This window comes from Sarcophilus harrisii, chromosome 1 (assembly GCF_902635505.1).
Source record: "Sarcophilus harrisii chromosome 1, mSarHar1.11, whole genome shotgun sequence".
In the NCBI taxonomy this organism is placed as follows: domain Eukaryota; kingdom Metazoa; phylum Chordata; class Mammalia; order Dasyuromorphia; family Dasyuridae; genus Sarcophilus; species Sarcophilus harrisii.
This window is the reverse complement of record NC_045426.1, coordinates 125,431,185-125,443,224: the sequence shown is the minus strand read 5'-3', so window position 1 is coordinate 125,443,224 and position 12,040 is coordinate 125,431,185. Positions and strand designations below refer to the sequence as shown.

The window sequence follows — 12,040 nt, the reverse complement described above, 5'->3', positions numbered from 1 at the left end:
TTCCTGAGTTCACATCTAGCCCCAGACATTTAATGAGTGTGTGATCCTAGGCATGTCATTTAATGCTGTTTGCCTCAGTTTCCTTATCTATAAAGTGAGCTGGAGAAGGAAATGGCAAACCAGTCCAGTATTTTTGCCAAGAAAACCTCAAAAGTGAAGGACATGATTGAAAATGGCTGAACAATATCAACAATAAACCTGTGGATCTCAGTCAAAGCATTTAATCTTTTTAGCTTTAGTTTTCTCATCTATAAAACTGGAATACATGGCAGTTCATTTTTAGCATCTTTATCTATGATACCCTGAGGCAAAAACATCCAGCAGAAAGAGTCCATAGCTCTTTTGAACTTCTTTTTTTTAGTCATTTACATGGTTTAGAGACACATCACTGGATCTGATGTCATGAGATTTGGTCTTGTCACTTCTTAGTCATCTAACTTCAGGGAAGTCACTTCACTTCATCTAGGAAACTGAAGATGGTTAACTTCCAGCACCTACTTCAGTGTCTTGGTGTGCAGTTCAAATTAATTGAAAGCACTCAAAATTCACAGTAAACTTTAGCCATGACATCTATTGTTGTTCAGTCTTTTCAGTCACGTCCAATTTTTCATGACCCCATTTGGAGTTATCTTGGCAGAGATATGAGAGCAGTTTGCCATCATTTTCTTCTCCAGTTCATTTTACAGATAAAGAAACTGAGGAAAACAGGGTTAAGTGATTTTCCCAGAGTCATACAGCTAGTAATTATTTGAAGCCAGATTTGAACTCAACGAGATGACATACAACTATGACATATCTCACAACAAACTTTAAATATTACTTAAATGGGAGTGGAAGATATTGCATAAAATGTTTTATAAAACACTAAAGTACTCTTTCAAATATCCAACTCATCACCACTATTTATTCCTAACAAGTATTCATTCAAAATTTTTAAGCACAAATATAAACATGATGAAGAAAAGGAAGGAGAATTAGTAGTCTTTCTACTCTTTCTCTACTGTAATTTCCCCCATGACCATTTCCACCTCTAAGAACTCAAGTATTTTAAAAAGTGACAGGGAGGGGGGATGTTTGATTGTTGTTGTTCGGCCTTCAGCCCATCTCAAGAAAACATTTTCCCCTACTGGGAGAAGAAGAATGAGGTGGGGGGAGGGTGGGGTTAGGAGAGGGGGTGGTACTGAATTTGGGAACAACTTCATTACAGGTCAGGAATGTAAAATACAGTCCAGAGCGGTTACAAAATGGGAACCAGGGCTCATTATTACAAGCTCTGTTCACATCTATACTAATTAGGAAGGAGTCTTGGTGTATAATGCTAAGGAAAGCTTTCCTCACACAAAGGCTTGACATCTTCAGTGGGGCCCCTCGTTCCTTCCTTGGCACATAGGAGGTGTAACAAAATGAACACAGAAACCAAAGGAGGGCTGCTTAAGGAGGGTGGCAAGCTCAGTGGGATTCTACAGCTCACTTGTCTTAAGGCTCTGCTTCCTATTGGCAAGTCAAGTTCTTTGTTTCAAATCATGCTATTCTCACAAAGTGTTTTTTACAGCTTCCTCCCTCCAAAAGGGAAAAGGGTGAGTGGGGAGGAGAAAATGGTACATTCAAAATGTAGTCTAGCTGGCTTTCATCAAAACTGAAAATTCCATTTCCCCCAAAGACATGCAAAAATACTTAAATGAACACATGTTCTCAAAGACATACACACACACACACACACACACACACACAAGTCTATGCAACACCTCATCATGCTAATTTCTTTGGTGACCATAGCAGTGATGTTATTTCTCTATGGAAATAGCAACCTCAGTTGGGAGGGTGGGGGTAGAAAAGAAAATAATTAATGTTTTCCAGGTCCTCAAAGCAAATAAATCTCATTTACTCCAGGGTATACAAAAGTAAAATAAAATAAAAACCCATTACACTGTTTACATGTAAGCTCATAAAAAAATAAAATAAAAATAAAAACCAACCAGTCCTTTAAAGTAACATTCTCTTCCCTCCATCCCTCCCTTAGACACAGAATAATTCTCAACAGAAATTTATAAACACCTTTCATCTTATTAATTTCGGCACTGGAATTCATCACTTTTCTAGACAAAGTTTGCTGAGTATATAAGGAAACTGAATACAAATTAAGGTTATGCATATCTGTTGCAGGCAAACAAAAGGACACTTCTCCTGGGAGAAGACCCTAGAACCCTGCCAAAGCAATTCCAGCTATTATTCCTCCAAAAAAAGCTTTGATTAGTGGATGGAATGTTGGGCTTAGGGGAAGAGTTGGGTTCAGGTCCTGGCACTTAACTAGTGTCATCACAACTGTAAGCAAATCATTCAGTATCTCAGATCTCCCGTTAAAAGAGAGCAATAACACTTACACTTACCTACCCCAGAGGGGTGATGTGAACAGTGTTTAACCAACAATGCCACTGAAATATAAATGATGATGATGATCATCATCAAAATATACTCACTCCCAAGAGTAAAGGAGATCATGGAGCAGAAAGGCCATCAAAGGTCCAATCTATTCCTGAGCAAGACACAATCTACCATACAATACAAAAGAGTCTGGTTTTTTCCAGACTCCTGAGAGACTTCCAGTGAGGGAGAGACTAATATACATCCCAAGATAGCCCTATTGGGAAATTTCTTCCTGACCTCAAGCTAAAGTCTCCTTGCTATGAAGAAAAAGAAGACTTAAGTCTAATCCTTTCCCACATAAGAGTCTTTCAAATACCTGATAAATGAATGGATTAAAAAAGCATTAATTCCTCACCTACTAAGAGAAGGAGGTTCAATGATAGGTGCCCCAGGATACAAAGGCAGTCCCTGCTCTCAAGGAGCTTGTATTCTAATAGGAAAGACAAAGTTGTAGTTGTTCTTCATTTTCAATGATAACACAGTGTCATGTCTTGATCTGTATGTGATTTGGATTTAAGTGAGGCAGAATTATACAAAGTCATCAGACTTACTCTCCCATCTAAAATTATCAAAGTCCAGTGGCAGAAGAAAAGTCAGGATGACTAGCAATGATCCAAGATGCAATGGATGACTTCAGCATCTCTGATCCTTGATTGAGCTCCAAGCTCCCCATAGCACTTGCATTAGCTATCTTCGGGGCTTTTGGAACAGTTCTCATCTGCCCATTCTACTAGGGAAAGCCTCTGCCTGTTGGGATAGACATCCCTCTAATTCATCAACAGGTATTAGCCAGTAGATTTCCCTCAACCTGGTTTAGCCCATCTGCTGGTTTTACTAGGGGGTTGGCTCCTGCACAAAGCAACAGCTTGGTGGTGTCCAAAGGGAGATGAGAAGCCCTATAAAGTGTTCCACAAGTCCTCACACTGTTAGGTCTTCCTGAACATGCCAGACATTCCAAGGAAGAGTGTATACGTGTGTGTATACATAGATATGTATATGTATATGTAAACATATACAAAGATTATACCAAGATACACACACAAAAATGATAATAGTGTTGAGGAAGGGCTTTTCTCTGAGAGCTTAAGTCCTCCTTCTCTCCCACCTAATCCTACTCCCCTCTCTGTAAGGGCATAATAAACTCTTGACGTTTATTATTATACTCAAGGACTGTGGAGGAGGATTTAAATTTTTAGTTGTTCTTTTATCCAAAAGATACACAAGTAGTAGGAAGTTAAGATTTCCTCTTTCCACACTATTTCCTCTAATTTCTTCTACTCCTCAAATTTAATGAATGTGGTGGCTATAGAATCATAGGAATTATAGCAAGAAGTTTTTCAAGGATAAAGTTAAAATTCAGGTCTATCCTCTATGGGTCATCCAAACCACCCTTCTTTCAGTTCCTCACATCCAACATTCCATATCCATCCCTATACCTGGAATACAGTTCCCCTCACCTTCATCTTTAAGATTTTCTAGTTTCCTTGAAAAACCAGCTCAGAAATCACATCTTCAATGGGGGCCTTCCCCAATTACTTATCTTCTAATTTTTTTTTTTTTTGCACAAACAACATACACAACATGTATACATGTTTTTCCCAAATATATATATGCTCCCCAAGACAAAAGACTGTCATTTTTGTCTGTGTACTTATTCTCAGTGCCCAACATGAATGTTGCCTGGCAAAAAATAAGGTGCTTAATAAATGCTTGTTAAATGATGGGTTTTGTTTTGTTTTTAAGTTCTCTTTGGGCACGGCTTACTGATGCAGGAAAAAAGTATTTCCTACCCTCACAAAGAGAAACAGACAAGAACTAAAAATTCCATGTTCTTCATCTTTTCCTTTAAGCAAATCAAAAACCCTGAAATCTAATTCAAACTTTGCTTAAGAAAAACAGCAGCAGCAGCACAAAATCAATTAGGAACCCAAATTAAAGAGGTGCCTCAGTTATCTTCAGTACCTTCACCAGTTTTTCAGAGAGATATAAGAATGGACCAGAACTGCACAAATGTGTGGATATAAGAGGCAGGAAGAAGTCAGGGAAGAAAATGGAGACAGAAGCCATGATATCAGGAAAAACAAGGGTAAAAAATACAGAAAAAGAAGAAAGAAGAAGATTGAAAGCAATAGTGGACCATATAACACAACCATACAGCGCCTTCAATGGTCCTCAATTTTCACATATATTTAATTACTCTTCATCCCACCAGATTTGGATCTACAAGATTTCCTTGCTGCCAATAGAGGAACTCAAACATATTTACACAAATAACTTCATCATCATCATCATCATCATCACCAAAACAACAGGAGTTGTAGATATTAAACTTCTTTCAGTTCTCAAGCTCCCTCAAAAGTACAATTTTCTACTATCCCTTCAGAGCAGAAACTAATGGCTATTTTACTTGCTCTGTACTGAAGCTAGCCCAACACTATATGTAAATGCAATTTGAAAATGAATTTTTTAAAAAAGAACAATCCATTTTCTTCAGAAAGCTAATTCAATTAAATATTTCTATACAAAGCACAATGTATAGCATCTTCCACGTCAATTAAGGAACTTGGAGCCCCAGTCACTGAGTTCAAATCCCACCCAACTCTGCCACTTACTACTACTGGCGTAATCTTATTCAAGTCATTTAATCGCTTCATGTGCAAAATAAGGAGTGGAACCAGATAGTCTCTAAGAACCCTTCCCAAAGAACTCAAGGCTCTACTTTTGGGAGGAAGAACTTCCTTTCCTGATCTCTTAGGTAATCTAGTGAAGGTCCACCAAGATAATATTTTGTTAGGAAAGTTCTGTTGTTAGGTCCTTGCCACACATCCCTTTAAAGTCCTAAAAGCAATCTTCTCTGCTTCACCCTCATCATTAACACAATCATCAAATTAACAAATAATCAAATCACCTTAACAGAGGTGAAAGGAAACAGTATAGAAACTGAGAATTCTGTGACAGGTAGTGATATCTTATATCAGGTATTCTAGCCTAATTCTCAAGTAAATGGGGTTAATTATTGTTGTAAATGTTAGTTTTCAAAGCTAGGGCTTTTTGCCTGGCCTGCTCCCCAATTATTACTGTTAGGCAACTGTTTTTTACTTCTATAAACATGGTTACACCATATCACTGTGAGTCAAGCAGTGAGCGAAACCACTTGACTGAAAACCATATAGAGTAATCACTGTTCAGGTTTCTCAGCCAGATACAGTCACCATGAGGCCCACAATCCATTTAACAATTGCTATTCACAAATAAGACCTAATGCTTCATTTACGCAGTTTCCTCATACTCTAAAAATCTGGGGTTAATATCCAAGTCTAACTAGTGTCTGTTCTGACTATTTAAGGATATTCTGAGAACTATTGGGCTGGTTTAGGAATACAAACTGTCAAGAGAATCTCTAAAACGATTCATTAAATGGATAGTTTGAGAAAAATACTAAGAAACTTGATCATAGAAACTTAATGGTTTAGATGTAATAATATATTGGGTGAACTTAAACCCCATTGTAATAAAACTATATCCCATTACATGAAGAGAAATTAAGAGAATTTTTTTTTTTAAATAAAGCAAAACTATGGCCTAGAACAGAAATATTTTCCCATGAAAGTATACCCAAAACAGATAAATCCATAGGAGAGCACTTCTCTAAGTCACCAACTATTTGCTGTGTTGAATTAAGCCCAAGTCTGCACCCACTCCAATCCCCTTTTTGGTTGCCTAGCTCATTTAAAAAATGTTAGTTGATTGATTAGAGGATCTTTTATCTACCTCTCCACTCTGACACAGATAGGGCATTCACAAAATTCTATACATATACTGTATCATTGTTTGCTTATTTACACTTGTTAATATGTTACTTTTAAAGTGTCCTCAATAAAATTCTTGCAGTGAAAAGATCTGGAATCATAGGGCCCAGTTTTGAATCTCGAGTCTGAAATGTAAATTATTTCTCTTTTCTGAGACTCAGTTTCTTCAACTATTACAAGAGAGAAGGAGTTACATTTTATGTTATTTCAGTCTTTTTTTTCTAGCTCTTTATGATCTTGTGAATGACTTTTGTATTTCAAACTTCAGTGTAAACTTCTTGAGGAGAGAAACTATTTCACTGCCTGTGAAATCTTTCCAGAATACCTAGGCCACAGGAAACCCTCCCTCCCTCCCCTGAATTTCTCTTAGAATGTTGTCTCAAAGCTTTTATCTTTGATACTCTTTTGGTACTGATTATGTACATTATAATAAAATTATAAACTCCTTGATGAAGAGGGGCATAGTTTATATATCTTTAAAATCCTTACAATATCTCCAAATACCAAGTACAAGGCCTTGCACAGAGACATTCAAACAAAACACATTTAATGTTTTATGGATTTCTTCTAAAGCACCATGATAGACTTCTATAAATAAGTGTTCAATAACAGATTCCCATTATCTTCTATTTTAACATCTCTCTCCTATCATTTTTCAGGTTATTATAGCTGTTCAGTCATTTCTCAGTTGTATTTGATTCTTTGTGATTCCACTTGGGGTTTTCTTGGCAAAGACACTGGAGCAGTGTACTATTTCCTTCACTAGCTTATTTAACAGATGGGGAAACTGAGGGAAATAGGGTTAACTGACTTGTCTAGGTCACACAGCTAGTGCCTGAAGCTGGATTTGAACTCAGAATATGAGTCTTACTCTAGTTGCTCAGTACATAAACTTAATTGGAAATTGTACCTTTACAATCCAGACATTTGGAAATTTTAGTAGATGATTCCTTTAATATGATTACCTACTGTCTGGAAAGATGAAAGAAAGCTAGTTTTCATCTTAAGGAAGCTACAAAAAAATGTTAAACAAACATATTAACAAAACTATTAATAACCTTTAAAGGACAAAGAAAAGGACTGGTCTAGTGCATTTAACACCTTGATTTAAAAGTGAGGAAACTGAGACACTAAGAGATGAAGTGGTTTGACCAAAATAGCCCAGTTAGGATTCAGATCCAGACCTTCTAACTCTTAAATTAGTATTCATTCCATTATACTGTAGTATCTTTCATAAAAGAGAGAAATGAGACATGATGATTTCCATTCCTTTATTTAACACATTGCTTACAAGTATTTTCTCTAACTTTGAAAAGGAATGCTTAATCAAGAAAGAAAAGGCTCTGAGTGGGGAACCTAGAAACAAGATAGCTAGCTTTAAGTATTTCACTAACGCTACACAAAAGAGATCAAACAACCAAAAAGTTAGCGATTTCAGTTCAATATAAGAAGGTTATTTCTAAAAATGGGAGCTGTCCAAAACTGTAAAGAGCATTCTACTATACATTATGTAGACCCTATCTCCTCTCCATATACTCCTTCCCCAAATACCTGACGTATCCATCCCCCATATTTCTGATGATGGTATTAGTCTTAGGCTTGAAACTTCAATCACCTTTGCCTTTTTTTCCTCTGCTTTATATTCAATAAGTTGCCAGATCCTGCCAATTCTACATAATCTCTCTTTTTTTCCTATTTGTTCACTTTTGAAGATTTGCAGATAGTCTGGGAATTTTCCTCTTGTTCCTCCAAAGTATGTGTATCAACACATAATATCCTCACCTATTTGAGGCATGGGTATGAAATTAAACAAACATTTCTATTAAGTGCCCTTTTTAGGAAGGGTAGAAAAAGTCCTAGGAGATGGAGAAATAAATGCTCATGTAAGACACTGTCCCTACCATATAAAGTTAGCTCATAATTCTAGTGGGTGAATGATAGCATAAATGAGTCATTGAGACAGAAGAGGAAGAATATAGAATTTTTAAGTCCTATGGTCTTGGGAACCCTTTCAGGGGGTCCAAGAGATCAAAACTTTTCATAATAATACTAAGATATTTTGATTATTAATATGGCAAACACTGATACAGTTCACCTATTTAAACAAAAGCTGTTTGGGAGCCTTTAATAATTTTAAAGGATGTAAATGGATCTTGAGAGCAAAAACTACAAGAGTAGATGATCTCTAAAGGCCTGCTAGTGCTAAATCTCATAAACCTTGGAGACAAAAAACAAAACAAAAAGCACTTGTTTTTAAGGAGTTTACAGAGTACGTCAAGATCAGACATCTATGAAAATATGAAAAGCTAAACACTTATTTCTTCATCACTTCAAGAAGCCATGACTTGATTGCTATGGATGAAGCCATTTGTCCCGTAAAATGGTAATTAAATTCTCTCTTTGAAAACTTTGCAGTGGCAAACAATCCTTTGCCTCCTTCAGTGTGGTGAAAGGCTCCTCTGAATTTAGTAACTGCCATAATTAAAGTCCTTCCAATATGGGAAGACTTTGTCAGAGTTTTTATACCATGCTGGCCTGGTCCTTGAGAACAAGGGTCCCTGCTATGCCGCAATGAAGCATCAGAGTATAGTAAAGACAAACATGGTCACCAGGGTTTGAAAATAAAAAGATTACAAGCCAACTCACAGGACAGCTTATGTCACATTCCACATGACTGGTCACCCTGATCTACTGTGGCAGTTTGGGAAAGGCAAGATCCAAGCTCTAAAGATTGAAAGGACCTGGAAGGCAACTAGACTGCCCACTTCATTTTACAGATGAGGAAAGGCCAGTTTAGGATAGATAAGTGATTTACTTGTCCAAGGTTACACAGAGAAGCATCTGAGGTGTCATCTGAACCCATGTCCTGGGACCTCAGAAATTTGTGCTCTTTCTATCGTACCACCACTAAGGGAAGTTATCACAAAAGAATCAGCCCAAGAAAAGTAGCCTTTGTTATGGTGCCTTTTAACTCATTCAGGAGAAGGTTTAGAGTAAATTCTGTTCCCCTCCATGCTAGGTCACTAAGCCCACCAACACATTCAAACCAAGATAGAGTCAGGGATATACAAGAGCACTTGATTGTATCTTCAGATTGTATCAGGAAGAGTGGAGCAGTCAATGTACAATGGATAAAGTATCTCTACAATCTCTTCAACTCTCAGGCTCCTTTGCTTCCCTTTCCTCCTCACCTCGTGCTTAAATAAAACTTACCTGTCTTGGATCTCTCCATTCCTTTACATGTTGGTGCTTGAATATTTGTAGCTAGTACTTTAACAGTACAACAGTGTTATGCTGCTCATTGTCTTATGTAAGTCTTCCCCAACCAGGCTGGTTCTCAAAGAGGAACAAAATGACATCACAATGTTAGAGTCAAGTTATAGTGTGTCCGACTGTGGCTGATCAGACCACTATGATCCTGGAATGCTTTATGAAGAACCAGGCATAAATAGTCTATAAGAACATTTGGGGTGGATTCTCTAACTCTGTTCATCTCACATTTATTTTGAGTTATTACATTTCTGCTTTGTTTATGGTGCACAATATCTTTTCCAATGAGGGCACACCATGCTGGGCAGTTCTGTGCTAATGTCTCTCATGTCACACAATCAATTCCAAAGTTCTTTAGAGAAACCTTCAGAGTCTCCTTGAATTGCTTTTTCTAATTATCATGCGAGTGTTTGCCCTGTGTGAGTTCTCTATAAAATAATCTTTTTTTTTTTTTTTTTGGCAAGCATATCTTTGGCATTCAAATAACATGGGCAGCCCAACAGAGTTGCACTCTCTTCAGTAAAGCTCGAATACTTGGAGGTTTAGTTTGAGAAGAGACCTCCTCAGTGTCTGGTGTCTTGTCTTGTCAGATGATTTTCAGAATCTTCCTAAGACAATTCAAATGGAAGCAATTCCATTTCCTGGCATGGTGCTAATATACTGTCCAGGTTTCACAGGCGTACAGCTCTGCACACCTTCATTTTGGCATCTCCCCCACACTTTTCTTTGGAGTCTTCCAAACAATGAACTAGCTCTGGCAATGCATGTGTCAACCATTTGTTATAAGTGTATATATCCCTAGAAAGTATACTGTGTCGAGATAAATGATTATCCACAAAATGCAAAACTTCTCCATTTGTGATAATTGATGATTCCACATATGGATGACGAGATGCTGGCTAATTTATTGGTGTTGACTGTTGGGCCAAATTTAGCACAAGCAGCAGAGAACTGATCCATACTTTGTTGAATCTCAACTTCAGAGGCTGCACAAGTGCATAAACATCTGCAAACAAACAAAAATCCATGCACCAATATTCTTTCTACTTTAGTCTTGGCCTGAAGTCTTTTAAAGTTGAAGAATTTACCATCTGTGGTAGCTGACCCTGATGCTGTGTTTGTCCTTATTGAAGGCCTTTGACAACATGACTGAAAACATCACTCTAAAAACAGCCTTGTTTCACTCCATTGGTGCCTGGGAAAGCACAAGAGCATCATCTATTATTCAGAACCCAGGCAAACCTGCTGTTATGAGACTGATGTGCAATATAGAAAATTTCAGTCAGCTTTTGTATGAACAATAGATTCCCTCTCCCCCACCTTGTAAATCTCAACTGGAATGTAATCAGCACCAGGTGTTCAAAATTTGGCATTCAAAATCTCTTCTTCAGTTGGAACATCAGCTAAGAAGAGAATGACTTCAACCTGAGGTAAATAGCTACTGGCTTCAACATCGATTGGTGGTTATCTGTTGAGAATCCTATGGAAATGTTCAGTCCAAATCTCCAGGATCATGTCCTGATCACCAATTAATATGACTCCATCAGCACTGAGTAGTTGAGATGCAACATAGGGTTTTGGCCCATAAATAGCCTTCAGGACATCATAAAAGAGCTTCAGATTGTTACTCTCTGCATAAAAAAATGAATTTCACTTGCCTTCTTACTGAGCCAAGAATCCTGTATCTAAGATCCACTTGTCTTATACTTTTGATGGAGTTAAATGCTGCCTTCTTAGAGATGGATGAACTATTCTGCTGGTACATCCCATGAAATTCTCGTTTTTCATTTAGCAGCTTCTGAATTTCTCCATCATTTTCATCAAAGCACTCTTGATGTTTGCAAGTATTCTGACCCAGATGAGCAAATGGAATGCTGTATGTCAAACTTCTAAAAGCTGCTCATTTGAGTTTCCCATGGATATTCAATAAATATTCCATGAAATGAATCAACTTAAAACACATTAATGATCATTTAATTAGCTGCCTTATCTAACAGTCCCCAGAAAACTCTTTTAAGTGGACTTGGCCATTAGTCAGTGGGTAAGACTAGCATAGGAACCTTCAAAGCCACAAATGAAACAAATAATTGATTTTAGAAATTTGGAGTAGGTGGAAAATTTGTGACCAGTGGCAGTGTAAATAATTTTGTGATGGGAGCCCTTAGTTCTATTATGTAGGCCACTGTCTACACCTATTGCCAGTCCTACTAACTTCTTCAACATGAAAAAACAAATTCTGACTGCTACATGAATCTAACATGTGATATGGTATACTGAATAAAAAACTCAGGGCAAGGAAGATGAGCTCTTTTCATTCTTTTGACATATACTGGCTCTTTGACCTTATGCAGGTCACTTAAGGGCTCTTGAGTTGTTGTTGCCTGTTAGACTTTAAGACTATGGGTTGCAGAGAAAGTGCTGACATGCACTGGCAGAGTGAGTTTCCTTATTCATAAGCTTCTTATCTCAATCCAATCTTTATCTCTATCCCTACATAAGCATTAACTTTTTTCTTCATGAGATAAGAACTGCCCATG

At 37.4% G+C, this 12,040-nt stretch overlaps 1 protein-coding gene across 6 annotated transcripts in view; it reads right to left on the bottom strand.

Annotated features, from left to right (window-relative positions):
- RAI14 (retinoic acid induced 14) overlaps positions 1-12,040 on the bottom strand; it is a 157,660-nt gene that overhangs the window by 85,878 nt on the left and 59,742 nt on the right. For 2 of the 6 annotated variants that reach the window (XM_031963962.1, XM_031963952.1), the window contains exon 1: positions 9,447-9,596. The exons of the other annotated variants lie outside the window; for them this stretch is intronic. The gene's annotated coding sequence lies outside the window, so the exon portion shown is untranslated. Of the gene's footprint in view, positions 1-9,446; positions 9,597-12,040 lie in introns of those variants that run through there. 6 annotated transcript variants of the gene reach the window in all.